Source organism: Zonotrichia albicollis, chromosome 6 (assembly GCF_047830755.1).
Source record: "Zonotrichia albicollis isolate bZonAlb1 chromosome 6, bZonAlb1.hap1, whole genome shotgun sequence".
NCBI lineage: Eukaryota > Metazoa > Chordata > Aves > Passeriformes > Passerellidae > Zonotrichia > Zonotrichia albicollis.
Window position 1 is genome coordinate 19,450,883 of NC_133824.1, and position 27,389 is coordinate 19,478,271.

The window sequence follows — 27,389 nt, forward strand, 5'->3', positions numbered from 1 at the left end:
TAACTATAAAACATAGATAAATTGCTGCACTAAAACCACAGAAGATCCTCCACATGATGTGTGCCAATGTATCTAAAGCTCATTGAAGCTGATCCCAGGGAGACTTTTCCACTAAGTCCTCAGAGAATTCATTTTGGACCCGTTTCTAATGAGTATATAAAGGATTACTTGGATATTTTGGTAAAGCTACCCAATAAATTAGTCGATCTCAAATTTTATTAGCCACAAAGCATTACAAGTGGTCATACAGCTGAAGAACACTGAGGGAATTGAAGGCATATTAGTCATTTATTTAGGCAGATACCAGAGATCAGTACTCAGTACAGGATGTTAGTTGTAACATTAAGCTAATTGGCTAATAGTTGCAGAAGTCCTTAAATAGTTTTTTATACTGAGAGGTGTGACCTCTTCTTGAACCAATTTGTGTAAACCCAGGGGGAGTCCTAAATTTATTCCAGTTTCATGAATGCATGGTCTGGATTAAGAAAGCAATAGCAAGAAGAATATGCATAAAACCAACTGTGTAAACAAAACACCTAAAATTTACATGCTGTCAGCTTGAAAACTTTCTGTTTAACAAATTACTTGAGATAATAAATGTTTAAAATAAATTTGCCAATTTGGTGTTAAAAACATTCATATTTCATGCAGTGCATAATTCAGGGCTGCAGTTTTTTTCTTCTCAACCCTACCTTTGGCTATTTATCTAGCTGCAAACTTTTATAGATGTGAAATATTTTAAGAAGACCTTTGGAAATGGCCTGAGGTAATTTCAAACTTAACAGACCCTGTCCCACCAGAGCTCATTACAGTGCATTTTATAACAAAGTACCCTCTACTTAATTTTCAGAGCTTAGCCAAGCGTACTAGAAATGCAGCCGCATTAAGTACAATTAATGGTACAATAAAAGCAGTGGAGATGCTGTTTAAGACCCAAGAACCAGCATTAAACAGAGCATCCATGTTCTCCAACAGTCAGTGATGGGTCGAAGTTCCAGAAGTGTGAGATTGCCACTTCTAGGGAAGGGAAAAATAAAGAAACAACATGTGCTTTTGGGAAAAAAAAATTAATCTTGTTCTTCAATAATCCCAAAAGTTAGACTAAAGGAGGATTAAAAAAATATTCCCTCCAGTTATGCCACTAGCATCCCCCTCTCTCTTTGAGCAGGAGTCCAAAACCATAAACTCATATTCCCACCAGCAAAAAAATACGAAGCAAATTCAATTCCACAAAAAAGTGAGAATAATGGTAAGTGACTCAAAATACACAGAATGATCTGGTTTCTTTACCAACAATGTTTACTTTTAAATGACAGAAAGGAAAAAGAAAGAATGCTTTTTTTGCGACAGGATATAATATTTTATTTTAAATAAAAATATTTTATTTAAAATAAAACAAGTCACATCACAACTGGATTGTTGATTATAAAAGCTCTGCCACTGTTAAGTATGGAATTATTTTGATGACTAAGTTATCATTCCTGGCAATTAAGTTCATTCATATTTGAAACTAAAGAAGAAACACTATGCTTAAGACAGAAGACAACCAACATCTCCTGACTAATTTCTGATAGAAGTCAACTGATCTCTCACAAAGACTAATATCTTTTTTGTTTGTTTGTTTCTACTCTTGAACCTTATTTTCATGTATTTCACTTAATTATTTACTTTGACAGAAAAGATCAGTTAATTCATGTGAGTGGGCCTTCTGATTCACAGACAGTAAGTGGCTTACAACCTGGCTTTATGGCAAAATTTGAAAACACAAAAGCCCTTGATTGTGCATGGCCTGCAGATATAGTAATTCATTTCATACACACTGAATATAAAAACAATCCTTTCTTGAGTGCTGAAGGTAGAAAAAAGTTATGGTTTTGTGCTCTGCACAAGAATAACAGATTTCTAAATTGTAAAATAAAAACAAATTCCAATTCTCAGTGCATAAGTACTATCAATTCAAAGTCAATAAGAAAACCCTCAGAATTTCAATGTAACATCTCCCAAAAATGGACAAATGAAGTAGACCAGATTTTGTTTTACATGTCCCATTTCTATTAAGAAATACTCACTAACCATGTATTGCTTATCTTAAAAGTTAATTTCAGGTGTTATGACACAGAGATAAACAAACAAAAAACCTCCTACACCTCTTTGTGGACTAGACTGCTGGAAATTTCCAAGTCAACTCTGACTGAAAACTCTATATATGGACTTGGAAATAATCAACAGTGTGTAGAAAGATAAAACCTGCTTTGGCAGTAGATCTCATTACTCTCAGAAACATGTAGGAAAAATAAAACACATGCATTTTTCCTGCTCACAAAGCATATGAATACATGAATTCCTGATGTTCTAGCTATCCAGTGCTATATTATGAGTTGTGGAAACATTTCAATGTATCGAGTGTTCTCTCTTTCCTGTCCCCTCTGTTTGCTTAACTTCACACATAGGGGCTGTTCCTCCACCAAGGCTGTTCTGCTGCTGACTCCTGATCTTTTTATTTACAGCATTCTGCTGCCTCTCTCATTCTTCACAGTAACATAATTCTACAGCCCTCACTTCAGTATCACAAGAAAGTAACTTTATTTATACAGGCTTAAGTAGATTGCAGAGAATAGATGATCATGTTATTTCAGTGGCTTATTTAATTGACACTCAAATTTCCTACTACTCTCCATGATCACAGTACAGAATCTATCTTTTTACATTGTATCTACATATCCTATGATGTAATTTAGAAAATATGTTAGCTACTGCTCAGTAAAACACTATAATTACTGCTGAAATAACAACAGTGGTGTGGACTGTGTTAAGAAAATAATAAGAACAAAGCCCAGGAAATGTAAGTATTAGTGTTAACAATTTATATAAAGACTAATAACTAAAACTGAAACAATGGGACGAGAAATGTATCTAAGGTAAGGAGTTTCTACCTCTGCCATTAAATCAAGTAATGATGATTTAATTTGTCGAAAGATACATTAAACACATCATATCTTGCTGTTACCAGGAAAGTAATAACAACAAATAAAAGCGATTCTCTGGGAAATTATTTGATGCTAGCAAACTATTGAAGAAAATTCAAAAATACAAAGAAAGAAGTCTCTCCATAATCTCATTTCAGATTGAAGATGTCATGGTGCACTAAGTAAATCAAAACTGCTCTCAAGATGGAAGGTGTAGAATTTGAAGGCATATAGCTAGTGATAACCACAAAAAAGGCTAGAGGGAAGGCCAGATAACTCAGTTTCCCTTTGGAAACCTGAGCAGTTAGGTGTCACAGAGCACTTGCTGGTAGAATAATAGAACAATTTTTAATAAAGAATAAACAGGCATTTAAAACTAAAAAACATGAAAGAAAGAACTCCAGTTATTTTCTAAGAAGAAATGGAAACATTTTTTAAGTGAGACAGCAAGGATTTCTATTACAATATTCATAAACTGAAGAAAACTAGATGTTGAAAGAAACCAGGAACTGGTGACATGGCAGAAACTTTTTACACCAAGCTGGATTTTGAGTCGAGCTCACATTTCTAGTTGAAGACTTTGACACAAGTTGGTGGTCTCAGACCAATTCTCAGCAGACAAGCATATATCAACTGCAGGGTGCTCTACACTGATTCCTGTCACAAGGCAAGGAAAACGTATCAGTCTTAGGAATCAAACTCTGAAATCTACTGATACTTCATTGCCAGGTTTGAACATCTCTCTGAAACAATGGAGAAGAGAGCTTTTTAGAACTGTCTGTTCTGATTCTACATAGCTTTTTCCCTTGTAAAAGGTAGCTGGCTGTAAGGAGAAGTTTACAGTTTATCATGTTGTAAGAAGTAAAACAAAATAGCTGGGAATAAGACGCAAATATTTTGAGATTGGCTGAATGAAAAGCTGCCAGGAGGCTAACAAGCATGTTGAAAAATCTAAGTCAGTAAGTGTGTATTTACCAGAAGCTGAATGTGGTCTCTCTACCTCTTCTTTCTTGTCTTTATCTCCTCCCCATTAAGACTGTTTTGAAAAGTTTGTGTGTGCCTGGTCACGGCTGGGGAGGTGAATACAAACTGCACTGAAATGATTTATGTAAATTTCCACATAAGCTCACAACCACACAATCCTCTCCAAAAAACAAAACAAAACTAAAAATTGGTACAACCAAACCCCAGAAACAAACAAACAAACAAACCCTACACAAACCTGGATGCCAAATCACTTGAAAAACTTATACAGGGAAGAGACAGATTTGATCACCATGTGGGGTGGTTCACTAACAGCAGAGATCTTACTTATCTAACTTCAATGCAAAATAAATGTTGGCACAGAAACAAAAATTTCAGGGTTGAAAATAAAAAATAATAAAAAAATTAGAATGAATTATGTTCCAGGCTTAAGATGGATAATATAATCTCAAATGATCTCAATATGCTTAATACAATGATGATCACTACACTGAGCACTGGGAACCAGGTCATGGCAAAGAATAAAAGAAAATTGTATTAATCGCAATCTCCAAAGGCAGGCCATAAAAGCCATATCACACACACTGAAAAATAATTCATTAAACTATATCCCAGCTGGAAGTAGTGAAAAACAAACAGAATAAAAAGACACTAAGCAGCAGGGAGAAATAAACTTTATGGAACTGTCAAAGCATGAACAATAGGAGGGGAAAAAAAGAGAAGGAAACAATAAATGTGTTTGGTTTATTGGTAAAATAGCCACATTAGGACAGACATGAGAATTAAATTTAAAGCAAAACCTGAGAATGCCAAGGCTGAAGTATCAAAATTATCCTATTGCAGTTCAGGACATCCAGTACTTGCAAATTGCAGCTTGGCAGTATCTCGCAATGAGAGAAACATCACTAAATGCTAATCACTCATGGAACATCAGGCACATCTCTTATGTAGCCCAAGATGAAGTGAAAGTGAAAATGTCCACATTTCAGGATTGATTGATAAAGCAAAAGTATGCATAGCCCTTATAGGGGAAAGAGAACACTTTATCAGCTAGCTTGTCTCTCAGTTTGATTTAGTGATGAAAAGCAGTACTTTGCATAAACATTTCCAAGAGCCCTTTTGTAATGTTACATACCTCCATTTTTTTTCTTTTTGAGGAACAGATGGGAGAAGGGAACACTACAGTAATGCATTCAATTGTATAACAGAATTAAAAATAAGGAAAAACACCACAAAATATTTTCCGTTTAAAGAAATTAATACCAGCCACTTTGAGTCTTTGTTAGCAAAGTTTAAAAATTTTTTTTCTCCACTTATGACTTTGTCAGTTTTTTGCACCCCAAAAGCATCATTTGCAATAACGTTTGTCAGCCACAGATTTTACAGGCTTCATCTGGAGCTGTGTTTTATCAGAACAGATGAAAATGTGGCCCAAAGTATATGGGCAAAGAGGCATCCAAAGCCACTGGCAACTTTTGAAAATTTTAGCCTATTCATCTACCAGGTCCTGCTGCAACTGATCATCTTTATAAGCAGAGATGCCAGTGTGTACATAAGTATGTATATAGAAGCAATGTAAAAATGGTAGTGCACTGTAAACATAAATTATGTCAGTCTTTCCATTTGATCCTCAGTTAATTAATTTTTTTTTATATGCACTGAATACCACAGAAGGTTGAAGAATTTTTCAGATGAGCCAGACGGATTATAGGTGCCTAGCTTTCAGTAAAACACAGAGGAAGCTGAGGGCCCAGATTGCTTTGGATTCTTTCATGTCACTGTTACAAAGTATTAAATCCATTATATTTGAACATAATTCATCCACCAGTCATTGACACATGACAAAACAGACCTTAAACTATGAATTACTGACTTTACTGAATGAAAGCATGTTTTTTCAATTAAAAAAATGCTGTATAGCCCGGATATGGCTTTATGAAGACTCAGTAAGGATCCATGGTAAATGTTCTCACATAAGACATTAAGCATCTGCAAATGCCAAAGTCTTGGATGGTAATTCTTTCTCTCTCTTTTTCCCCTTTGACACCCTGAATCCCTACTCCATGTTATGGACTAAAAACCTGGAAATTATATCTTTGTAAAGCAAGACTGTTTTTCAGCTAGAGGAATGAATAAAATTATATTTGACACATAAAAATTTCTTTCCTCCACCCTCCTTTTTATAACTGAAAGAGAGCCAAACTAATTTAAACCAAATCTGATTTAAAAATCCTGCTGAGCTGAGACTTTTAAATACCAAGTTTGAGCCTGGAGTGAATTTTTATGGCTGTGTTATAAACACCTGAAACACAGCAGGTGCCATAGAAATATATACAGTTTGTGTTTTTATATTATTTCCTTAGTTTCAAAAGCAGGTTCTAGTCAAAGTGAGGGGTTTTTCCTAATTTTAACTTGTTATCGTTATTACAGTTCAAACAAGAAGCTTACAAACCAGAAGTAATTTGGAGTGAACACACACGTACAAATTTTATAGTTTACAAAATTATCCAATTGATACATTTACCATTTGGCTAAAAAATAGAAAACACTTCTGTAGGAAATTCTGTTGATAGTGATCAGAAAATGAAACCCCTGCCAGAGAAAGTTGGTTATAGCTTCTCTCAGCAGTGTGCTTGTGTTACTTTAATGCACTCTCTTAAGAGTCCTCAGTTCCATAATAACTTCAAGATTCAGTCAAGCTCTTTTAAAAGAATAAGTACTCATTCAAAAAGTGATAAAGATGCTTTTATTCTTTAGTTAAACATATGTGTTCTTAATCTTTAAGGCTTGAGAGTGTAACTGTTTGGAAGTACTCAAGAAAATGAATCCACATCAAGTAACTGTGAGAATGCAAAGTGGATTTGTCAAGTTGCATTAAACTCTGCTGCTGGACAATCTCACTAAGATGTAAAATATTTTTGATGCCTTTATATCTAATACATTTAGGAAGAAAAATTAATTTTAAAAAGTAATAAATAAAAATTATTAATCCTGAAGAGGGGTTTGACTGTGTGAATTAGTACCTTTAGGGTAAAGCAAATAAGAACTTCACTTGCTGTTTGGTAGCTTAAACACACACACTCACTGCAAACCAGAACAGTTTCTCTTTGAATAGCAGGTAGTCCTAAGTACACGACATTTACCAGGGAAATTGCACACCTGGACTTGTCCTGTAAGTCACCTCATGTTACAGAAATTTACACCCTCTTTTATTTAACTTCTCTGCACCTGCCCATAACCCAGTGCACTTTACTACTACATTTTATACTGAGTTTTGTTGTATCTTCCTGACTGACTTGAGAAATTCTGTGACTGGATTTTAAACAAACAAAAGTCTATCTTTGTATTGAAACCAGCATTGATTTTGAGGCCTGATTTTTAATAAGTTTGCACATGGTTTTCCACTCACAATTTTCAGTTACAGATGTAGAGACTGTTCACATGCAAATAATTGTTACTGCATTTTAAAATATTTCCATGAAAACTTGCAGATGCAAGTGAAATAACTCTGCATTCAATTTTTTGCATAAACTGCTCTAAGTGGTCATCTTTAGGTTCCAGCCTATCAAAGCTTGTAAGTACAAACTGTTCTTGAAATGAAGCAGGCCGAGTTAGATGGAACTACTTAGGAATTTACAACTGAAACACATTTCAGTGGCGTCCTAATTAATACATTAATACAATTTCAAAATATCTTAAATGGATTTAGGAGCAGGTTCAGAACAGTATTTGGGACATCTTAATCCAAGAGTCTTGATCCCCAAGATCTCCGTTAGTTGCCTCTGGAAATAATCACACATCTGATTTTCTGCCTTTCCAAGTTTCCACATCCTCAGTGCAGCTCAATGCCCATTTCACGCAAAGCACATGGCTGCCTGCTAGAAGTGACACACTCAGGTTACACCTTCCGGATAAGGCACTGGCAATGTGTCAGCTTGCTGACTTTTTTAAAATAAAAAATAAATTTAAAAACTACCATCAAAATGATTACTCGATAACCTATATAAACAATCCTTAGAGGAAAGAATGAAAACATGGCTCCTAGCAGATCATCAAAATTACCAAAGGACAATATTCATAGCAGAAAGGATCCCTTCAAATCCAAAGTCAGCCTGAAGGCTGGGAAAAGGGGGGAGGACACAGTCTTCCAGTAAGGGAAAGAAACTTCAGTCTTCCCAGCGAGAAGTGGGAGCCATCTCCAGCCTGCCAGTATACAAACCAATCAGTAGATGAGGAGGCCTGGGGAGATGCTGCTCACTCTCCTTCAAGCAGTTTGTTCTGCAAAGGGACGTGAAAAAACCTTTCCAAAGTTTCACTTTGGAGGGTGCTTTCTGCCAGGAGAAGGCTGTGGGCTCTGCAGGAGTGGTTGCCTGACCATACTATGTGCCTGCTGCCCTCAGTGCTTCCTTAGGTCTAGCATCACCCGACCCACCAGCAGCCAGGACACCGTTTGAGAGGTCGGACCTGCAGCAGGAGAAGCCCAGGCTAACACAGCTCCTGAGGTTGTTGCCTCCACCTGTACAAGTGACAGCTGAGACACTTGCCTGGCTGCACCTGCACTCCCACAATTCACAGTCTGCTATTTTAAAGTAAACATGCAAAATTTGAGTCTGAAAGAGGCAGGCTAGAAACTGCAGCTTTATTCAGGATTTCCTCAGCTATCTGTCCACCAAGAGAAGAATGAATTGTTGGGAATCAGAGCCTTCACACCGAGAGGGGCATTAGCATCCAACTCCTGTTACATGAGCCATAGAGACACATCCTATGCCCTCATCTCCAGATAAACAGAGTCTCCCGGAAGAAACAACATCGGCACGAGCACCAGGATTATCGTTGCTGTTCAGGCAAATCCAGCTAGGTCGCATAATGAACATGTTAATACAGAAAGAGAGGTAGCCTACACAAAATGGATAGGTTAATAAAGTCCTTCTTATTACCTTTTTCTCCCTGAGTTTGCCTTTGATGTGCCATGGGAAGGCTGAAGAGAGTGATTGCCACTGGGGATTTTGAGAGAAAGTAGCCTCCGGCTTAATACAAAGCCTCAAGATTAGGGTAGAAGTGTGTAGACTAGGAGAATCTGCTAGCTAAACATTATCACATGTTCATTTTAATTTAAAATATGCAATTTCTTTTTTATTAATTCCATTTCCTTCAAGAACATGCATAGGTTACCAGATGCAGACATTGATGCACTAATATTAAGGGAAGAATAAGCACAGAAATCTTTTATCAATGAGATTGCTATTTGAAGGAACACAAAGATACTTCAGAATATAATAAAATCATTAGTACACACAATATTATGGGCTTTGACGAATGGTAAATTTTAAGTATTCCTCCAGAGATATAATTTGTCAGCTCAAAACCATCATTAGTCTGAATCATTCAGTTCTTATAAGGCTTAAGGGCTCCTTGCTGGTTGCTTAAACATGCATTTACCTTCACATATTCACCTAAGGCTAGTTCATTTGAAAAGAGTTACCTACAAGGCAATAGCTAAGCACGAACAGAATGTTTGGCCAAACAGGAGTGGGTTTGAGCATTCAATACTCTGCATCTGCTGCTGGTGGGGGTTGGTGGTGAGGTAAATCCAGGTCTATCGGTTCTATCAACACACTGCAGCCATATGACAGAATTACATTAATACAGACTCCCTCTGCAGAGTCACTTCTGTTGAAAAATCTTTTGAATGCTTACTTTAAACCACAAGATCTTATTCAGGAATGTCCTGTCTTCCTCCAGTCAGTAAGAAGTTTGTATAAAAGGATAAAGCATTAACCTTCTGAAGAGCCTTTGACTAATCCAACCAAAATGTGATTGTGCATCCATGCCTGAATTAATACAAATCTATGGGACTCTTTTGATATTAATAATTAAATATCAGTGTTTGTTGAACCACAGCCCAAATGTACTTCCTCTGCAAAGTAGCTACTTCATTTTGTTGACAATAAATAAATGTTGGCCTCTGCAACCTTAGAGTTTATTTCTTATTCTAAAAAAAGTTCAGTTTAATTTTCCATTTCTCTATTGTTTATTGAGAAGCAGAAACAAATACTTACATGCAAAATTAAAGGACAGAGCACTAGTCTGGAGAGAAAAACTCTTTTTGTTAAATATACTAATTGCCTAATTGAAAGCCTCTGATAATTTTTTTCACCTCCCTGTGCCTCATTTCCCACATCTTTACCACAGAGAATTTGCCTGCCCGAATTTGAAACCTTTTATAGATGTCTTATTAGTTAATCTGAGTTAATATCTTATCTGGGGTTAGTAAGTAAAAAATAATAGTAATTTTTCAACCAATTTATGTATTTATAAGAGATAAAGAATAGCTTTTATAGCAAAATACCAAGAATTGTTTTGTATTGCTTTTAGTTTGTGTTAGGACAGGAGATATGACTTTTTTAAAACCCACTTTGGTATGCACAATCCAATCTTTGGATTGTGTTCCTAACCAACATTAAAGTATTTTTTTCTGAAATAAAGAATAGCCTGACCTATTGTGCTCACTACTTTTGCAATCACAACAAAAAGGAAGTAATTTTAAAGGCTTCAATAATTTGGGTTACAAAATATTCGTATGTATTTTAATTCTACTGGAAAAAAAAAACCCAAACAAAACCAGAAACCATCATCAATTATGCCCCACATGTTACAAACTGTGCATTGATATATTGTTATTTATGTTCTATACCATGAGACACATGGTATATCATGAGCCACAATCATTCAGTGATACTTTTCCATAAGCCTACAGAAAAGTCATGGCTCACAATGATTCAGCTCAGGTCTTTTACCACAGAATAAGTTTAAATTAGAAAGCAGGTTCTAGAAACTCTGCTGAGACTAACTCTTAAATGCTGCTGACCATGAGAATTTACCTGTGCAATGGTAAAATGCACAAAATGCAAAAAAGACAGGAAGGACAGCTTACTAAGGAAGGACAGCTTACTATGAAAATATGAACTATTTTTTCATCCTTGTAAGGATTTCCATAGTTGCTGCAAATGAGATTGTGTTATTACACAGATTAGTACCCTGCATTCTTGCTGGGTCTATTATTGAGGAATTTCATAGATTACTAGAAAACTAGTATGTGCAATTAATATATTTCACACATGGATAAACTAAGGTACAGAGAGATGGCTAAGACTAATTCTGAAAGATCACAGATTCATGAAATTGTCCATGATGAGGGTTAGAAAAGTCTGGCTTGAAAGATAGCACTAGTGCCAAGATCGAAGCTCTTCTGTTCCTGGCTTGTATACTCATGCTTTGTCAACACTTCCAGTCTACTACTCAGCGTCTAGTACAGTTCAAAAAAATCCTACAACAGTTAAGAACAGCAATTTTAGTCCTTGAAACCTCCAGAACCTTTCTTTTAAATAATGCTAGATTGACTTTACTCAAAGGCAAAACAAACAAACAAAAAAACCCCAAGCAAATCCAATGTTCAGTTCTTGCAATGTAATCTGTACAAGACCAGCACTGGCAAAGTAACTGACATATATATTAACAACACAACAAGTAACTGAGATTACATTAAGGAACATGAGAATTAAGATATGAAGTAGGAAACCTTACTTAATGATATGTATTACACAAGTACAAACAGCAGAACAATTTCAAATGGAGCTTCTAATTTTGAGAGGTTAGTATCTGTCCTGCCTATGCACACAGTAACAAAACTTTCAGTTTTAAAAGTGAATTCTAAGTAATTGTGTGATTGCAATTTTTTTCTTTCATTATTCAAATAATTTGTTTTCAGTAAAAAAAAAAAAAAATAGACTGTGTAACCTATCCAAGAAGAGACTAACAAGTGTTTTAGGTCACTAAGCTGCTTAAAACTCCTTAATCTGTTGCTTCTGTGTCTGATTTATTCTCAGTTGCTTCAATGAAAATAGTGTAAAAAGTCATACCAGTATTAATAAACCTATATTAATTAGAACTGACATGGCATTGAGGTTTTTTAGCACATTTAAAGCAGTATATACTTCTGGAACCCTGACAACTTTTTCTTTTCTTTCATTTAATTGCAGTTCTCCAAAATTATTTTAAATGAAACAATATATCAGCCAAGAATGTGTCCCAATTTTGGCAGACCTTGTGGAAGGAAAATAGGGAAAAGAGAAAGGTGATATGCTCAACAGTAAAATAATCCAGCTCTGATCATTTTGATAGTAATGATAATTTCTAGTATCTTGGTTTCTGCTGATGTCTGACATGCAATGAATTTTCTCACTTTTTGATGACTATTTCTAAAACTGCCTTTACTGGTTTTACGTCTTAATAATACTGCAGTTATTTTCACATACTTAAATGTGTTTATGTAGCTGCACTAATCTAAGAATAAAAGCAAAGCAAAGTTGGTAGGAAGATGACAGTGAACCTGAAAGCATGGTAATTATTTCTCCCAAATTTATCAGCTGTTGTAAACATAAAGCAACATTGAGATTATTACAATAGCCTTTTCCAGCTATCTAAGGCAAACTGCAAATGTTTCAGTGACTCTTCTACTTCTTTTACACTTTGCCCACTTGTGTTGTCATCTGATTTAAGCTTGAATTAATGCAGATTGCCTGAGGGCTTGTACACTATGCAGTTTGCATGCATTTCTAAATCCCTTGTGAACTTCATAAGTTTATGCCACAGCTACAATGGCAATTGCTTCTTTGAAAGCAAAACACTTCTCCTCATTCTGTCTTTTCCTTTTTTTCTTTTTTGGGTATTTGGAACACCTAAGTGTCAGGAAAGATGAATGCAAAGAGGCAAGTTGTGGGGCATGGCCTTTTGCCCTCCCTGGAAAGATTCCTTCAGATGTGGTAGAAGGCAGGCTGTGATAGATGGTGCCCAGCTCAACCTGCTACCTTGGCATGCAAGCCCTGATGGAACAGTCTGACCAACTCGTGAGCAGGCACAATGCCATCCAAGCATATGGACATGAGCACACGAGCCAAGTGACCATGTAGGAGAATCAAACATGTTTGCTGAGGGCAAGAGTCCCAGTCTGAAACATCCAAACAGCTGTCTATCCTGAAATTTACATGCCTGTGGTTAAGGGGATGTGACATAGCTAATCCAGATTTTGGCTAGATTAATTTTAAAATACAAAAATTAGCTTTCTTGGCACAAAAGGCATTTCTGGATCCTAGATACATATCAATGTCTCCAAAACGGTATTCCAAATTAATTCCCACCTGACATTTTGAAATTAAGCTGTGTGGTGAAATATCCAATGTGCTTTCTATGTGTTTTACTTGCATAAAGTATTAAAGAAATAAAGAATACTACAATTCCATACAAGGGGGAGTAATTTCTTTATCAGGGCTTACTTATAACCCTATTTTTCCAGCAGGCTCTGAAGCATTAACATTTTCAATTGGAAAAACAACTCTTTCTCCAAATTAGAAAACAAAAAAATCATTCAAAATTATTTATCAATAATTATTTATCAATAAAATTATTTAACATAAATGCTACTGAAATGTACACTGCTACTGAAATGACATTATGAAATTCTGCATGTTGGGAATTTCTTATATTTTGATGCTACCTTTCAATATTCAGTGATTATAGATGTACAAAGAGATTACTTTTATTGCTAATGGCAAAGAGCAACATCACCAAAAGCATCATATATGTATTGATGATAGCAAACAGTAAGATGTTCAAAAGTGATTAAATAATTTAGTAGTCTGAATCTAACTTTCCAAAGTAAAATAACTATTAATTGCAGATTCACAGTAAGTACCTCCTCTCACTCGAATCAGTAGATTATAGGGATCTAAATATAATATTTTAATATTTGGGGCTGAAGCATCACTCCAAGTAAGATAAAGAGGGTAATACATCGTAAACGGATTTTTTAGATGTTTTATTCTAAACTTCAGACAACTCTTGTGCCAAGAGGGAAAGAATATACAGTTTTCATTACAGAAAAAAAGTGAGTTTATATGCAGCTTCTTTCAGTACTCTGATTACCTGAAATTGAAGGAGTTACAAGTACTGTAAGCAGCTCTCATGTTCCAATAGGAAGTCGAGCCATAAGGAATACAAAACAATAGATCTAAGATTGCTTCTTACAAATTCATAGGGATTTAAGGCCTGAAAATTATCAGTACGATTTAGAGAAATATTTTAGAAGCCTGGTTAAAAACAAGATCTGGATGTGATTATTATGCGGTACAAACAAGAACAACAAAAAGCCCCACCAAAACCCCCCAAAACAAAACAAACCCCAAAACCAAAATAAAGAAATCAACAAACCTACACGCTTTTCAACACAGAGCCAGCATTTTTAACACCTCCTCATTTTGAAGAGCTGGTAGTAATCTAGCTTCTTACTGTAATCTATTAGATAGCTTACATGTATATGGGGTTTTTGTTTTTTCATCATAAACCCTTCAAAAATACATAAGCCACCATTTCCTTTCTGCAGCAAATGCAACTAATTTCACTCTATAAAGTGATCAAAATCTCTATCGTTTTCTAGATGTGCAGTTAAAAAAAACAAACACAACCAAAGTTAATTTTTCCTCCAACTTTAGCCACAAAAAATTCACAGTAAATATCTAATTCTGGATGTGTTTCTTCAAAACTAAAACTTAGCAGCATATGTTGAAATTACCAAACATGAGATCTGAAGTTTGGATTAAGAACCAAAAACCCCAACACTGGGCTGGGTAGTGTCCAACTGTTCTGTCCCTTGTTTAAGGGTTTAAACAGGGTGTTCTAGAGCAGAGAGAAACCCTGTGCAATTCAGATTGATAGCATTTACAGAAAATTAAACTGCCTGTGATTCTTGGAAGAACTGTGATCATATTTTAGTGTAGGCTAAAACTGTAAATTTCAGATTATGTTCAAAATTTGACATCAAAGGTGGTTCAGATATATGGCTACAGTAAAGTTTCATCCCTTCTAAATGTGCCTCCATTGCAAGGGTAAGTAAAAAAATCATTACAATTTATGCACAGGGCTGTAAGAGTAATTTTCTTGCTTAAGTCTCCAATTGCTGCAACCCCTTATCACAGAAAAATAAAAAGCTATCCCAGTTCAGTTGAAAAGAACTTTTTCACTTCTCTCTTGGGAGAATCTGAACTCAAGCTGTGAAGTGTTCTGAGTTCAGGCAGTATCTACTTCTCCTGTTGACACTATTGGATTATGCATAAACAACTGAACACATGGAGCAAGGGTTTCCCTGTCCTGACAAGTGGCTTTCACTCCCAAGATTAAAAAAAAATAAATATTCTTGTTCAGTGTTTCAATGACTCTGAATCTATTTCTTACAAAACAGAAAATCTACAAAACAAAGATTTCAAGAGGAAGTCTCTTTGAGTGTACATGCAGTCTACTCGCCTGAGAGGAGCAGAAACTTGCATGCAAATTAATTTGGCTGCCTGATACAAAATTGCTTATTTGCAAAATGTTTTGGGGATACTAAAACGGACCATTTCAGAGAACTTTGAAAAATATTCTCAAACAATATGCTCTTTCTTATCCATATGGCTTATAACATACACAGCAGTGCAAGAAAAGTGGGGATAAAATAACAATTGGAGTTATAAATTCCATTATAAACTCCTGTAAATGCACAGTGGAAAATTTCACTAGACACTGAGTATCAGCAGCAATTACAGGGCAGAACTGAAGAGCAGGAAGATTTTTTTAATTGCTCTTTATTTAGCAAGACTATCCTGCTCTCATTAAGTGATACAAAAATGAAAGTGAGTACAGAATAGTGAATCATAAACAGATATCTTTAATATTTTCACCAAAGGAACACTTATTCAACTGCTCACAAAATCACATAAACACATGGATTTAAATCTGATCAGAACTTCTGCAATCCTCTTTGTCTTACATACACCTTCACCAATTATTCTTACAAAATAAATAATGTATATATGGAGTCTTCCCATGTTTTATACCACACTTCATAGGGTAAAAGGCAGTCATAAGTGTATGAAGCTCAAACTGTGAAGCTGGCTTCCCCAGGGAGCCTCCAGCCGCATACAAGGGAGACACAAACAAGCACAGTGAAAATAGGGTACAGGGAGATTTTCTGTCTTTTTCAGTTTGGACTGGGAAAATATGAAACTATCTGCCAGAGTATTAAATTATAAGTATTAGCTATAAAGTGTTTATGTTTTGCTGAGACGAAACTGAAAATTAACCAGAAAACAAAATAAATTAACAGGCTGCTTCAGGTGTTTGTGAAATCCTATAAGGAGAGAAAAGAGAACAGGTTCTGAGGTAAACTTTAGAAAGATATGAAGAGAGCACAAAGTCAACTGCTTTCTACTAAACTCTGAAAAGCCAGGAGGAAGTAACAAAGATAAATAATGGAAAAAACCACGAATATGATTCTGGAGTGGGGGACATAGTTCCAACACAGAAAGTTTTATGTGCTGTTGCTTTTGAGTGGGTGAGAAACTTTCTAAATTTGAGGACAAAATGCCACGGAAAAGGAAGAAAGAGACTAATCACAGGCATGATCTTTAGACTTCCTTATGTCTTGATAGTGGATACTTAAAAATGTAATAAACCTTAGAATAAAAGCAGAAAATTGAAGCTATTGTTGAATACAGCTGGCAGTTTCTAAGAAGGTGTTTCTGCAGGCAGAGAAATAATCTCATTCTGCATCAGTTTCCAGTGCTATGCAAGGCACTTCAGTTTTTACCTAGGTAGCTCTTAATAGTATGTACTTTGACTACTTCTTTGAGCACAGTTCTCTCAAACTCTTCCCGTGCAGAAAGAGGAGTGCACAAAACACTTGGCTGGAAGCTAACGGAAGAAGGAGAATCCAGGAGGAGATAGCCATTCCCCAAATGGTTTCAGCATGGATCAACACAGTCTAATTTGCTGACCTTTTGGCTGCCCTCTACAACTTATTTATCTACTGAGCTTTCCCCTGAGATTAGAGGCAATTTTGATCTTTAGGGCTTCAATGAAAGAAAATTCCTCATCAACACATATATTGCTTTTTCAGCTCTGCCTTTATTTAATATAATTATCCTAAGGATAATAGCTATATAGTAAAAATTGAAAACCAGTATGTAATAAGGAGAGAAATTCCAGAAACAGATTTGGTAAGGACTTAAAACCTTCTAGGAAAAATGGGTACATAAGCAGCATAGTAACCCAGTTGTTCTGGGAATACACTTAAAAATATTACAAAAATTACATCATGTTTCTAGAACATGGTGCCTTTTACCGTAGGGTTCTCCTCCATTTCTCTCTCCTTTATAAGTGAAAAAAAATTGATAGTGAGAGTAGCTGGTAGCGATAGACACTTTATTATTTGTGTTTTAACTTGCTAACAGGAACACTCTAACTTTCCAAATTACAGAAAGCATGCAAATTAGTTTTTTCCAGTATACCTGCATTTCCTTCTCTGCTACATGTGTAAACCTACATGCCATGAAGGAGCTTGAAAATTTACATCTTTCACAGTCATTTCTAAATTCACCACTTGATAACATTTCATGAAGTGATTTTTTTCAATAGAACTATTTTGTATTGAAAATTTCTTTTCAGTTTGAATAATAATCTATGTAAAAATGCAACAAGCTAATATAAAAAGGTAATAGAAAAAAAAAAGGTTTTGAAAACCTATATATAGGTTTCTAAAACTCTAAAGGAATTAAATATCAGAAGACTTTCAAAGACGTAATATTTATTGTTGTGTACTGCAAATACAAATCCTGAGGTGTAATCCAGCTGAACCACAAAGAATTTGTCAGAAGACAGATAGCAAAATCTTCCAGTATTATGTGTCAACCCAAATTACAAGATGGTTTTTCTTCCCCCTCAAGAAAGGCATTGTACTTGGTCATGGAATAATTCATTTTTTAAAAATTAGAGATCCAGAATTTCTGGACTGAATAGACTAGTATTATGTGAAGCCATGAGTTGTTGGAAGCAGTTTCCCACAAATACCATGGGACCTGCATGTGCCTGAAGAAACAAAAAAATAAGACTTCACACCTTAAAGTCTAGTCATTATTTCCTTCTTTCCTTCCTTCCTTGCATTAAGGTGGAGGGTCTTCATAAAAGAAAAAGGGCCACCAGTTAAAGGTTGTCTTGGTAAGAAATCTATTTTTTACATACATTCCTTATTCAGGTTCATAATTTCTTATCCTCACTTTGTCTTCAATTCACCAGAAATTAATTCCTTGCTTCCATCCAGCATGTACAATGCTGTAACTCCTGTTCCCTGTAATTTCCTCTCTCAGTTCATTCCCTTGACTGCTCCCTGACAAGCTTGCCTCTCCTCTACAGAGCATGAGGATGGGGGGGCTGGAAATGTTGGCCATTTCTCTCTGAACACTGGCTAAAGCAGTGGGTTGCATGGCACCCTGCTCCCAACCCAGTGGTAACTCATGCTTTTTTGGTATCTCCTCTAGTGCCTGACTTTTACACTGTCCTTTTTAGCTGGATACCATCCAAACTTTTAGTTGGGCTTACCTCACATCGAATTCCTTCCTTAGACCAGAATTCCCTAAGCTTATTAGTCGCATTCACCAGAAGAAATACTGCATACAGGTCTGGTGTCCCCAGAATAAGCAGTGCATGGAACAGTTGGAGCATGTCCAGGGCACAAATTGAAGGAGAGGAAGTGTAGGTTAGATATTAGGAAGAAATTTTTTACACGGGAACAGGTTTTCCAGGGAGGTTGTGGATGCCCCAACCCTGGCAGCGTTCAAGGCCGGGTAAATAAGACCTTCAGAAACCTGATCATGGGAGATGTCCCTGCCCATGGCAGTGGAGTTTGGAATTAGATGATCTTTAAGGTTCATTCCAACACTTTAACAATCTATGATTCTATGAAATGTTCTGCACAAATATTTGAACTGTAAGCTTCAGCACAGATCGTTCTGCTCAGTAGCTCCACACCAGTTTATCTTAGCTCACCTCTCCTTTTATTTGCCCTCTTTTGCTTTTCATCACTTATGTAATACTACAACCACAACAATACTTTAGTTTATATTAAAATGCGAATATGACTTGATGATAGTATAGGCCTGTTGACTGGGATTATTCTGTACAGCATCCCACTCTAAACTACAGCAATGAGATAAAAAGATATTTTCCAGCACATAAGTTATTAGACCTATACTGTCTTAGAGTATTTACTAGGTAGGAAATGGATCAGACTTGTGTGCTCCATCTAGTCACTGTGGCATCTTATGGATCCGTACATACTGTCATGATGGGAAAGATCTATCAGCTCTTGGGATCTCCACCTGCTCTTCCATACATCACTTGAAGTTTCCAAGTCTAAATCTTGGAGCAAGAATATGAACTGCACTTCTGCATGGAGAAGTTAACCTTCTGACATGCAGAAAATGTGCTAGCTTTGAAGCATCTGATTTTGTTTACAAGTACTAAAAATTGCAAAGACTCTAGTCTTTGGTGGTTAATTCTTATATGGGTTTTGGTTACTATGGTATTTGGACATCAAATCATTAGGAAGCATTCACAAGGATTATGAAAACATAAGAAGCTTAAGAGAAAAACAATAGTTTGCTGATAAATTGTCATTTCAGACAGTGGCATTAGGTACACTGGAGAAATTTAAGGATGAAGTTATGAATTGCAACTTCAACTATAAAAAAGAACCTCATAATTAACAATATTCTTCTACGACGGAAAATTTTGTTTCTACTGTCACTCAATTACTGATAACCATGGAAATCAGAATCTCTAATATTTCATTAAGTTTTTTATCTGTATGAAATATTATAACATAACTCAATTTTTATATGGCATGAAGAAATTAAAAAAACCCCACAGATAAATCAAAAGAGTCTCCCACTAATAAAACAGGGTAGCTTTGACACTATTGCCTATTCAGACCATGAGATGATACTATTTAGGGTATATAATACTGAAAGGGCAATCTGATAATCACACTAGAAGCAATTTCAAACCATACTACTGCTGAAAAGTCAATTTAACTTTCCAGCTTTATAAGACTTTGTTATTGCTATTGTTAATTATTTCTCATTTAATGGGAAATTGGCAACAAGGTCCCCAACTGTCATTTTAAATCTGCAATAATATCATGTGAAGCTTTTCGTCCTTATTCCCAAGTCCTGGATTATCAGAGCTAAATGGCAGCTCCAGCATTACAAAAGCTCAGGGGCAGGTACTGTTACACAAATTGCCAATTCAATTAACAGTGTGTAAATGCTCCACTGGCAGGCTGAGAGAAGGACAGCCATTTTGGCAAGTGTCATTCCTAATTTATCAAACTGTCAAACCTTCCACTCAGGTGCCTGCGGTCACTGTCTGCCTCTCAATGCTAAGTTGTAAAGCTGCAGGAACCAGTCTTGTAGCTTGACAAGGCACAATACTCAAAACTGATTTTAAAATCAAATGTACAGTTGTCTTAATTATTCTCAGTATAAATGATGTTTTAATTACAAAATCAGAGTGGGAATATTCAATCAAGATCCAAGATTACATTTATATACAAGGAGGAGGGCAGATCAAAGCCCAGTGCCTAGCCTCTTTTCAGAGATAGATATTCAGTTTTCCTTAGTACAGTTGGTGATTCCCTCCATCCCTCAGCTACTGTCCTTTAAGACCTTTAATCTGATGCTGCACTTGGTTCTTACCAAACCACTATGTCTATTAATGCTTTTCAGGGGAAAAAACCCCAAAACATCGCTTTCATTTTTTCAGGCCTTGCTCTCCTTCTTCCAGCAGACAGGACCAGTCACTTGATTTAAGAATTTTTTACAATTCTTTTTAAAAAGCCAAAAAAATAAACAGGTTAGGAGGGTGCTCTCTAAAAGAGAAAGACTAAATAACCTCACACTTGAAGGCCTTCCCTCATTTTTTTCCTTGATTTTTTTTCTCCCTGTGTCAATAGAAACAGCATACAGAAACGATTGCATATGCAGATCAGAGCCCCTGCAGTGAATACATGCACTGTGCAGTTCACTGGTGCCTGCAGGATAGCGCTTGAACAGTACCCCCCTTATGTTCTTTGGGGGGGATATTACATCAGAGCATCTGTAAATGTTTGCTTTTGGGTTGAATACTTGCTGAGGGAGAGCTGTGGAATGTTTCACTTAAATCAAGTTTAAACAGATATGACTATTTTAAAGGAAAAGAAAATGGAAGTAGGAAAAAAAAAAAAAAAAAAAAGAAGAAAATTTTCCTTTCAGTGTATTGTTAGTAAAAATGTTACTAAAAATGAGCAAATTCATGGCACAGTAACAGCAAATAAAGCTCATGTTGGATTAGATGAGTGTGTTTTGTAATCCATCTCTGGACATCATGGGCCAACCTGAGATGCTCCAGAGAAATAGAAGAAATCCAAGATAAGTAATTATGTGGTAAATAATATCAGCTATAGTAGTTGGTTTAGAATATTTAGGTTTAATTAAAACCTGTATTTGTATATCTTCCAAAGTGATTTTTTTTTATTATGGTAGCTAACCTGATATATAGGTATTACTCTCACAGCATTCGGAATCTGAATATTTTTTCTTGTTATTTAAGACAGCTGCAGCCTTTGACTCAATTCTATGATGCCACCACAAGGTCCTATCCATGCATTCTGTGAAAGAATGTATCCAAATGGTAACAGAATTCAATCATGTGATGACATTTTGGAGTGATGCTTAATTCTTTCCCGAATTAAAAACTAATTCTTATAACACCTTCAACAGACAGAGTAAAAACAACTGTCTTTAGTATTCACAACATTATTTTTTGTCCATATGACCGTAAGTGTGAATGAAGAAAGCACTCTGGAGGCACAGGATGACCAGGAGTGAAAAACTGCTATGTTGAAAGAAGAAGAAGAAGGAATTTCATGCTTTGGTAGCGAGTAACGATTTGAACTGAACTTGACTTCTAAAGCTTTTAAGGATTGGCCCTAAATCAAGCCAAAACTGTTTATAAAGCTCTGCTAAATATTTAAAACTATGGACTTCATCCAATGCCCCCTAAAAGAATTGGGACCATCCTAAATCCTTTACTTGCCCTATTGCAGCCATATCTATATGAAAAGATGGATCTCTAACTAGTTCAAACACATGAAGGGAAAACAGCAAGCATTTGAGAGTGATGAGGTAGATTATTTCTGTCACTTAAATCACTTTGCATAATTTCACAAGAGCACACAATTAAACTAAATTTTTAGAGGAAATGAGGAGACTAAAAATAGAGAACACGATTCCAACAAAGTTTCAAAAACAAATGTATGCTTTGAAAATCCTGACAGGCACTAACTTTTGACACTTTCATAAGTGAAACATATCTTCACGTAAGTGACTTTCCTCCATAGCAAGTTGTTTCTTGCTAACATAATTATTGCTACACTACTTACTTTTCTCCCAGTGGTCTTTTATAAATCTAACTCATTTGGAATAATGCCATACAGTCTGAAAGCATGCACATACTTCTTTTCAATTTGAAAGAGAAAGAAGAAACAGGACAAAAAAAAAAATCTTAAATCAGCAAAATAAAACAGATGCTCCTAGGGCTATACACTGGAAACTTTATAATCTCTATAGATTTTATCATCTCTATAAGAGTTCAAGAAACTACATGCGAAAGTTGAGAGTGAAAGGATGCATATTGCACAAGCATCAAGTGCGATCTAAAGGAAAACTAAAGTAAATATAATATTAATAAATCAGTTCCAGACTCAAATCTCTGATAGCCATTTTGGTTTTCTAGAACTGAAAGTTGTTGAATGCAGAGTACCTTCTTCATACAAGAGAAAAAAGATTTAACCATTTGAAAACAAATGAAACATTTTTAGGGTCCTATGTAAATCCTAACTCTGCAGGACACATCAGCCTAAGAAGTTTAAGTAATTCCAAGCAGTTGATTAAAATAAAACTAGGTGAAAAACTGTTAATAAATAGTTTTGTATCTATGAGATTATTCCAACTGAATTTTGCTTTCAGAACATCAATAATGAATCGGTGCTGATTCAATAAATCTGAGTCCTTGTAGCTTGAACTGTGCAAGAAGTTGATTTAGTCTGTATCATAATCACGCTTCAAATGATAGATTGTTTCTGGGTCTGAGTTTCTTCACTCAAAAATATTCTGCAGAAGAGGAGAATGAGTACTTTGAGAGACAAATCCAATAGAGATAATAACTCATATGTATTTAATCTGATCTCCATGCATTATAAGACTTTACTACTGCATCAAGAACAGTCCTTTGTAAGAAAGCAATTCACTGTACTGAGAAGCATCTCAGCCACTGGGGAATGATTATCAGCTTCCACGTACAGAAATGCCAGTTAAAGGTGTGGAAAACGTAGGCACTGAGACTCCAGATATCACTTTGGAGAGAGAAGTTTCACACCTACTGCTATCCAAGGACCACACTATTTATATTAGCATCTAGTGCCAAACAATCTCAATCCAGACTACATGAGGTACCAGAGTTCTATGCTGAGGTTTATGTTCTATACCCATCAGTTCTACACTGATGATTTAACCAAGCTAGTTTCAGAGCTTTGAGAGAGGTCTAAGGCCAGCTGAGGAGCTCACTGTACGCTCAGTGTAGACATACTCTGTCTCTTTCCCTGGAATCTGTGTAGGTACACAAAGAAAAAGCAGCTGAAACATACATGATGGGAAATTTCTTGAGAAACCTATGGAAGTTCAAACCAAATAATTGTTCAAACAATAAAACTTTGGCCTAGTAGTAGCTTCAGAATGGTAGCTGCCACAAAGTATGCTAAGGTAAGAGTTGCTCACAATGCCTTGTGTGAGAGCAATAAATTTAACTAGATGTTTCCTTAAAGCACATTTTTCTTCAAGACTGCTGGTCTTTCTAGCAGACCCTTATGAAGTACTGTGACTAAATTAACATGAATAACCTGCCTAACAGTGTCTAAGAAACAGAACTTGATGTGTGCAGGTTCTCTGAACATATGCCTTGTGTTGGGGCAACTTTGGGATTGGTGTGGTAAAAGAGAATATCCATTTCAGTATCCTGGATCCTGTCCTTAGGCAACACAAGATGAGTCATATATAAAATTTCCAGAGCAGGAAATGGTGAGTAATCCTGCAGACATTACACTCCACATTAGCCTAGATTCTAAGGGTTAGAAATTGTTTTGGACTTTAAATCACCTACATTAAAATTCTGCCCTGCAGTTTTGGAAATAATTAGTGATACTTATGTATTGGTTCTTAGTAACAGGCTTTCAGCATGGGAAATTTTTAATACATTTTGTGGGACAAGTGCAAAAAAAAAATAATCTGTGGCTGTGGTTCTTAACATGCTTCTTGAATGTTTGAACTAAATGAAAATCATACTGAATGTGTTCCTCAATTTTTCCTGTGGACCAATCATTCAGAGGGCTAAGCACACAATATGTTTGGGAAAATTATGGGGAAAACAAAGGCACGATAAGATCCAATGTTCCTTAGCACTGTCTTTTTCCTTACACAAATACAGCTGTTAGCACTTTAAAACCACTAAAAAAGGAAGTCTCACCATCCTGTCCATATTTGGGCTCTGCTTCTACCTCCGACCTGTGTCAGCAACAGTGCATGCAAAGTGAGCCATGCTGGGGAAGTAAGGGGGCTGGAATTCATTCTCTGAGTTACTCTTCAGCTGGACTGGTTGGCTGATCTGCTAACCATGCCATCACACACTGGCACAGCAAAATAGCCAGAAACAGGAACAAAGTGGAGAGCGAGAACACCCACCCTCTGTAACTGCAGGTGGAGTCAGTGGGATTTAGGTCTTTAGCTAAGAGATCCCACTGTTACTGCCCAGGAACTTCAGAGACATCTCAGAAATTCTCCCATTAGAGACAAGAAAGTATTAAATAAATATTCCAGTATTCCTCAGTGGCAGGCAAAATCAGAGGAACTTGGAATGGCTTTTATTATGTTTAGTGCCACATTTTTGAAACCTATAAAAAGGTTACTGAATCACATCCAGAAATAATCTCCCTACAAGCTACAGCAATTTTACTAGAATTAGAGTCTATATTCCTGCTGCTTGAACTTTAGAACCAGACTCCTTGATTTGACATAGCTAGATGAGTAGAAGACTTTTCCAGCCTCACCACTATCTTTGTTATATCTGGTATCCAGTGACAGTTATATGGGGCAGAGCTGTAAAATCACAATTTCTAAAATACACTGAAATATTTGATATCCCTATGATGTCTAGAGGATTCTAATTTATTCTCAGGTGGATTTCACTCCATTTTTGCAGAGATTTGTGCTCAGATTAGTCTGTAGGATTCGCTCACTTATTGTCCGTGAAATTGTCCTTTCATTATTTCTTCTCATGCATTTGAAAAACAGGAATTTGACCAAGGGCTAGGATCAGCCTGGTCACCGACTTAGTATTCTTGTTCAAATGTATGCTGATTTTCACATGCAGCTAATTAAGCCTAGTTCATTGACAAAACAAGAACGACAATGTTAAACTATTTGGGTAAAATAACTTGTGTCCCTACTGTAAAGGTATCTTAACAGTTCTAACCTCCTTTTGGCCTTGACAAGAAGCAAAATTAATAATCATGATGAAAGATTTTCCTGGGTTATGCCTCCAATTTAGTACAGCTAAGTGGAAGCATTTGCCCAAATGGAGTTCAAGAGAAGTAAATACTTAGAACATCATTAACACTTTTTGCTCTTTCTGCACCATCTCTGCTTCTAACCCAAAAGACATAACTTCTCCATTCCTACCTCATGGCAAAAGCCTAAGTGGGCAGAGAAGAGAAAATGCACTAAGAAGTGTTGCTAAGTATCCGTCTACCTAAAGGTTTAAGGTAGTTGTCCTACTCTTTGCTTTCCTGCAACCCATCTGCAGTTTCTCCCTGTAATCACAGCCCATGATTCTTTGAAGTTGCTCTGAAATGGCACCTCCCTATCTCCAGTGTCTCAAACAAGTGCATTTGTAAGAAGGAAATAACTCTCAAAATCCACTTAAATGTATACAGGTAATTTGTAGGAAAGTAAAAATGGCAACCACATGATTAGTTCAAACATCTGATCAAATACATACTTTGCAGTGGAGTTGTGAGTAAGACAAACAGCATGGTCAGCCTGAAAGAACTGGTTTAGTGCAAACCAGATAAAGTCTTGCCTCACAAGACACAATTTTCAAGCAGAGCCATTTGCCTGTCTGTGGATCTCACTGAACCATTTCTTTCACTGGCTTCAGTATCAATTTTCTTAGATCTGTGGTTCTGTGCTGTTATGCATCCAATTCATCCTGAAACTGAGATCTATGCCCTACCTAAAACACAGTCTCTGGTGCTTCACTCACATTTCAGAAGGATGGTGCCTTACCCTCCCCTCCCCTTTCACACTGCTGGGAGGGAGTGTGGGTGCTGCAAGCCCTGGACAGTCAAGTAGCTTGGCTGGCCAGCACAAAGCAGGCAACCTTTGTACCTCCTGCCCAATCCTTGCTTCTGTGAGCAACATCTCTAAACCAGTCCTTTACTTATCCAAAAAAAAAAAAAAAAAAAAAAAAAAAAAGTTAAAAAAAAATTGAACTACATTTAGCCATGGTAAGGAAAGCAAAGGGTATTTCTTCCTACTGGCCTGAATATACTAATGCTAGTCACAACCTAGACATGAAAGAACAAATTACAGTAACAGATGTCCATATATCACTAAGGTGACTTCCCTCCCTATTTTTATTTTTTTTCAAAAATGGTGAGTCTGAAAAGTCAAAACAAAATTTAAAAAAAACCCAAAACCAAAAACAAAACCAACCAAAAACCCTGCAGCATCTGTCTCAGCAGAGTTCAAGCTGGCTGACAGTTCCTTACACTGAGAAGCTGAGAATGATGCTATAATTAAAATTTCATGAACAAAACAAAAATCTATTTTACTTGGGAGAACTGTTACAAAAGTATATAGAGAAAAACTGAATATGGCAATATTAGTTTATCCCTGGCCCTGAGTTTAACGATTAAACTTAAGAATCCTGAACAAAATAATTGTTAGGAACATCTCATAACTTAATTAATTATGAGTGTCATCTCTGTTAGGCACAGGAGCAGGTATTAACCACTCCAAGTGAATGCATGGCTATTGGCACAACACCACTCTGGCTTCTTGTTTAGGGGATTAACTCTTTCTGTCCTTCACAAAATTTAAACATAATCCAATTAATATTCAGTCTAGAAAGAAATAAGCAGGAAAAAATGAGTAATCATTCACAAGACAAAGAAAAAGAGAAAAGAGTAATGGCACAGTCAGAGGCATCTTACAGGCACCTATTTTACTTTTCATATTTTTTTTTTGTATAACATGCATTGCTTTTACTGAATTTCAGTCAGCTCCATGGGAGACAACACCATCCGTCTTATTTCATCTTTTAACAAGGACTTGATGAGGTGACACAGGACTGATTCTTAAAAACACATTACCTGTTATGTGAGGCATTGTGTGACAGGGAGAACTATCTCCGTGACAGGCA

General features: G+C 36.1%; 1 protein-coding gene across 7 annotated transcripts in view; it reads right to left on the reverse strand.

Annotated features, from left to right (window-relative positions):
• Window positions 1–27,389, reverse strand: part of NPAS3 (neuronal PAS domain protein 3) — a 597,300-nt gene that overhangs the window by 315,402 nt on the left and 254,509 nt on the right. The window lies entirely within an intron of this gene.